A 6,000-nucleotide genomic window follows, 5' to 3' on the forward strand; every position below is an offset into this window, starting at 1 on the left:
GGAAGATATAATTCAAGCCCAGGGATCTTCTTCTGGAACTTAGATTTTGAATATTTTTAAGAGATTTTTCTGGATTCTATTTTTATTCGTCTATAAAATTTCTCCATAGTTTCTTATGTCGTTTTTCCGGTGGAGCTACACCGGTGTAGCACTTTTGCACCGAAAATGTTCGTATTTGATTTCCGTGCTACACCGGTGCAGCACTTTTTCTGCACCACGCAGGATAGTGTAGCACTCAAAAAATCGGGAGTGTAGCTGGTGCACACCGTGTCCACCAATCAGCGTTTGCAAAGTTGTCAATATTTTGGTGTTTATACACGCACACCAATGCAACTGCACCGAAAATGTTCGTTTATTCAGCGAAAAGTGTAGCACGAAGCGGTGTAGCACCGCCGCGAAAACGAAAACGACATTACTGCGGTTCCTCCTAGAGTACTTGGGAGCTTATTCTTAAAATCCTCCAGGAGTGTTACTTGTGTTGGTGTTACTTGCTGGGACTTATTTCTGGGAATCCTTGTGGAAATTCTTCATAAGTTCAAACTAGAAACCCTGCAGTGAAGTTCTTTCAAGAAATCCTCCAAGAGTTCCTTGGGGGAAAGCTTCAGGATTATTCTAGTGTTTTTTTTTCTGTGAATCGTTCAAGAGTTCGTGGAAAAAATCCACAAAGAAACTAATTGCTATCAGTTCAAACTCCTAAATTTCCTGCAGGAATTTCTAAAGTATTTCCTGGAGAAATTCTCATGAGATATTCATTAAGGATCGAAAAGTGACAAAAGCGGGACATACCTGTACAATGTTTATATAATAGCTCAAAATACTGATAGAATGACCAACAAACATTGGCGTAGCTAGCTTTTTCTTTTTTCTTACTCACTCTCCTAAATAAACACGAGAAAGAGCGGAATGCAATAGGGGGCCAGTGCCCCCTCTTTCATCCTTCTTTTTCTCTTGTTTGTTTAGGAGAGTGAGTGAGAATTGATTGATTTGTCTTTATTTCAGAGACTTTCAGCCCTTGGCTGGTTCGTCTCTTATTGAGTTTAATAGTTTAATAGTTTATTCTGCTATTCTGCTATTCTGCTATTCTGCTATTATCAACGCATCCCCTGGCTTTCGCCCATCTGCGTTGTCTTTTCACTAGGCAATACGTCTACCAATTGATGTTTATGGGCTTGCCGGACCAAGTCATGTAGCTAAGCCAAACACCCCACCTACAACTGTTGGGTAGGCACCATTGTCCCGCCCACTGGTCTTTTACAGCTAGTTGTAGGTGCATGTGTGCGTGTAAGTATTGGAGTGTGTGTGTCAGTGTTGGTGTATTGTAGGCGCCAACTCGTTCTAATCCACTCTGATAGCTAACACCCTATTGAACCATTACCCTTAAATTTGGCAATCTATGAAATAGAATGAGTTAAACGCCTGTAAAAAAACAGTCAGTTAAATCAAACAAGGAATATTAGTATTAAAGCGAAGATACAACGAAGCAACGCCCCGAACCTCGAGAGCACAAACCCCAAGAACCAAATGACAGGCAGCGCCGATAAGTCGATCGACTGGCCACCATCAGTGAATAACCAATCGAGTAAACCCCCCAGCACAAACTGCCACCAGCTCTCCCGACCTGCGCCCAACAAATCCGAGGCACAGCCCAGCCTTAGCTTCACCTTAAAACCAAAATCTAGATTACAGAGCACAATACTTCCCAAGTAACCACGCAGCTCGAGCCGCAAATCACGCACATCACGGCACAAATAAGACAAACACTACCACGCCCGTACAACCGAAACCGACCTAGAGTAGAGAAGGGTCTCTTTCCACTCCAACCCGGACTCAACTGCACTCACAGGGCAGCGCACCTCACCCACACCGCACTCATTCATGCATCACTGTCCGAGCCGCACGGTCACCTGGGTTGAGTCTATCTGCATGACCTCGCCCAACCCGTAACGCAGAGTTTAAATCCCTCTCTTGCATTACAAAGTACTCCCTCTTCCCAAAAATCTGTGCGTGGTATAAATGAGATCTTAAGGCTGAAGAAATCGTCACCAATACAACCGCCAATACTGAGCACTCAATGATGTCGGCCTTATCAACGACGCGGGCTCCTCAGTCCCAAACCTAATTATCCCACGCTACCCAAGTAACCACCCTGCTGAAGCCGTAAGCACCGCACGCACAAAGCACACACACACCGACACGCACCACCCCACACAAACCACCAAGGCCGAACAAAAGCGGAAAGCGGTGCCACCACTGCTGAATCACGACTTTTCAGTATAATTCAGCAATCGTAGATCCATCCTCGACCCTACTCAGCCCTAACGGTCCATAGCAATGCCTGTCAATATATGCGCCTCACACATGCAACCCCTACACCCTAACAGTATGGTCACTTGGGTATCCCTGGGTTTTGACATGATGGTCAGGGATCACAGCCATCAAAACGTTCCACACTTTATCAGGGCTTACGACCTGTAGACATGATGATTTCTCAATAGTTTCAAGCTCTTTCGGACCTTCCGCTATTGGAGACCATCATGGCTAGCGGTGTTGAGTTTAATAGTTTAATAGTTTATTTTCAAAATTACGGGATCCTATTACAGTACAGTATCATTAAGGACAAGGAAACAGTTAGTTAGAAAACAGTGAGTTAGAAAAAAGAAAAGGCTAGCTACGCCAATGCCAACAAAACAAAAATTTCAAGATTTTTGGTCGTGACAATGTTTAGCCGTATGCTCTATAACTCGATGGTCCCTTGGATATCGAGATGGGGAAAGTTGACAGTGGGATGTGGGACCACTTGGGAGCTCAGTTAATTTTACACTAATTTATTTCTCGGATACTACTTTTTCAAAACGACGTATAATACACGCAAACCCGTCGATACGTCGTTTTAAATAAGTATCCGAGACTTAATGTTTTGTACACGATGAGATACGTATCGTATCTGACCATATTCAAAACTTCCAGTCAATTGGTATGAAAATGAGTGAGCTATAGCGGAAAAGTGCCAGAAATAGGACTCCTTATCCAAGTGGTCCCGCATCCTAGATAAATAAATATACATATGAATACAGTAACATACGTGGGACCTCGCATAACTCGCGAACGAAACGTCCCATTTGGATAGCTTTTGTTTTGTTATGTTAATTTTCACCCAAAGGAGGTTTATGAGGCATAATATAGAGAAATTGAAATTTTTTGATTGATTTTTCCATACATTTAGAAGGTATTTTAATATAGATAAGATAAAATTGCACAAAATTTTGAAAAATTTCCATAACCCTGAAGAAATAGAATATTGATGCCAAGCCACTCACCTGAACTGATCAGTGCGATCGATCGGTGGGGTGGGTGGTGGTTGCTTCTGGTCCGACCTTGCGTCACAATCTCGTTCCACACACACTGGTAATCCTTTCCGTTTTGTTCTGTCGGGGCTGTGGTCAACCTCCTCCACAGGACGATTCGCTCGCTTGAATGTTTACATCAAAAACTGACAGCAGCAAAAAAGCGGACATCCAACACGTAGGAGGCGACGGATGCGGATGGCTCGTCGTCAAGGCAATGATTTTTCCTGCTCATTCAAAATGCCCAGAGCTACCGCAAAATCACGAACGGACAATTTCGTTTGATATCATAGTACAGCACGGTGGGAGATAAATTGGACTTCTAATAAGATGCTTCCGGTGATGCAGTTGAACTTTTTTCCACTATCAAATTCCGCCGAATATAAAGCTTTCATCACTCATTTGACGGAACTTGCTCTTTTTTCTTCAAGCACAATAATTTTCACTTTCTTCACCTGGGAAACCACTCGCCGTCGTCGTTGCCTACTGGGAATGAAAAAAGAAAATCAAGGATGCTGTCTACTTGACAGTGTCAAATCGGAACAGATCAACACACTTCCTAATCCACTTTCAAGTGCAGAACGGAAACGAAAATTTTCATCCGTTCAATGCCCCAGGGCGTAGAATTTTTCCTTTTCTGTCAAGCTTGCCGTAGCTCTTCAACCATTAAACCACTTTTCCCTTTCTCCTGGCGTTTGACAGACAGCTTCGAGACCCGAGTCCCTCGAATGCCTTTTTCGGGAAGAGCTTCGCTGGTGGTTTCGCAATCGCTCCGAACGGCAATTTCACAGAAAATATCACACACGGAGCATCCGGATGAATCCTCCGCCCCGCCGTAAAATGAATAAAGTCGAACGCGATCGATTACGACAGCAGAAAGCACCCAAATTCGGCCATTGAAAAACTTCACCTTAAACTTCCTCGCCCCTCGGAACTATTTTTACCAGAACCCGTAAGCAATCCACTTGTTACAAACCAGAAGCACTAGAAATTTTCACTTTTTTCTCCACTTTCTGCCCACTACAATAAAGATTAATAATGGTGCCACAGCTTTGGCTGTCTGGGCTCTCGAGTTGAATCGTCGTCGGATCGAAAACAAAAAGACAATCACTTCTACCACGCAGAAGAGGCGCACGGACTGCGAGAATACGAACTCTGGCTCTGATGGCTGGCTTGAAAAGCTGATGCTTCCACTTCCACTGCTCTGCTTATTCCGTTCCGTTCAACACTCGCTGTTGCTGGTAGAGGATACTTTTTTATGCACTTCACAGCCTGCCACCACACAACTGCACTAAAATGATATTCTGCTCCGCTTCGATCGAATACGCTGATGGGTTTGTTTTACAAATTTTACACGCAATCACCACTCGCGCAAGAGAAAGACGATTTTTTTACACTGATGGTGCGGTTGTGGTGGTGATGGATTTTTTTTGCTTCGATTTTGACAGTTCTCAATCAAGAAAATCAGGCCGAACATTTCAATAGGTCCTATCTGCATTTGAGAGGCTCTCTTTATTCGCTTTCTCTTTCAATTCAGGCCGAACATTTCAATAGGTCCTATCTGCATTTGAGAGGCTCTCTTTATTCGCTTTCTCTTTCAATTATTGTAATGTAATGGTAAGCTTTTCAACTACTTTTGCAGTACACATCAAAAGACGATTGATTTGACCATCGTTCTATGCAAGGAGATAATCATAATTCAAATGAACAGCTGAGATATTAACGAAAGAGAGGGAAACCAAAGAGAGCCTCTCTTCTGCAGATTGGACCTTTAGACATGTTTGGCCTGAATTATTGTAATGTAATGGTAAGCTTTTCAACTACTTTTGCAGTACACATCAAAAGACGATTGATTTGACCATCGTTCTATGCAAGGAGATAATCATAATTCAAATGAACAGCTGAGATATTAACGAAAGAGAGGGAAACCAAAGAGAGCCTCTCTTCTGCAGATTGGACCTTTAGACATGTTTGGCCTGAAATGTCCTTTGACAGCGACTCCCGCCCAGTGGGCTGGCTTTACCCGTTTTATTTTATTGCAGATAGAAAAAGACTATATCTCGCGTTTTATTCGAAAAAGGCCTATCCCTAGAACGTAAACATTGAGAAAAATCGATGCAAACATTTTCCATCACATTTCCTATTCGTATTTCACAGTTTGAGCATTTTTCAAAATGCTCCGTTCGAATGACACAAGATTTGATGTATCTGTGCATCAATAATCAACATTGCATTAAAAATTATCAGAAAAGTATGATAAATAATAGATAAACATGCATTAAGTAAACATGTTCAGCTAATTTGGAACCGAGTGAAACCGGTGTAGGCCTTATTGTGAGTCTTTCTAAAATTTTCTTAGCGTGGGTTGGTCACCCGAGTAAGTCTGTTGTTGACATCGAATCAAGGCTCGGCCCATTTTGAGAGAGAGAATTCTCTCTCTCGGCGCTCGGGCCGGGAGCCGTTCGGAAAATTTTCGGTTGTCGGCCCTTTGAACGAGAAGGCCTACCAATGTAAACAAAATTTTACCGTTACTGGTCCATTTGGAGCACGGACTCAGTGATTTTTCCGTTTTGAAGATGAGGTTTATTCTGATAAGGTTTACGATTATGCGGGTGATGTTTGCACAGTAAGTTACTGTTGGGGGATGCTATGGAAT

General features: G+C 42.8%; 1 protein-coding gene across 6 annotated transcripts in view; it reads right to left on the reverse strand.

Annotated features, from left to right (window-relative positions):
• The window catches only part of LOC109621445 (sarcolemmal membrane-associated protein), a 71,132-nt gene extending 66,391 nt beyond the window's left edge, over positions 1-4,741 (reverse strand). The window contains exons 1-2 of one of the 6 annotated variants that reach the window (XM_029875859.2): positions 4,499-4,741; positions 3,318-3,830 (exon numbers count right to left, since the gene is read on the reverse strand). The gene's annotated coding sequence lies outside the window, so the exon portion shown is untranslated. Of the gene's footprint in view, positions 1-3,317; positions 3,831-4,254 lie in introns of all 6 variants that reach the window. The other 5 variants (XM_029875858.2, XM_029875855.2, XM_029875857.2 and 2 more) reach the window with 5 other exon arrangements.
• Between the last annotated feature and the right edge of the window lie 1,259 nt (positions 4,742-6,000).

Source organism: Aedes albopictus, chromosome 3 (assembly GCF_035046485.1).
Source record: "Aedes albopictus strain Foshan chromosome 3, AalbF5, whole genome shotgun sequence".
NCBI lineage: Eukaryota > Metazoa > Arthropoda > Insecta > Diptera > Culicidae > Aedes > Aedes albopictus.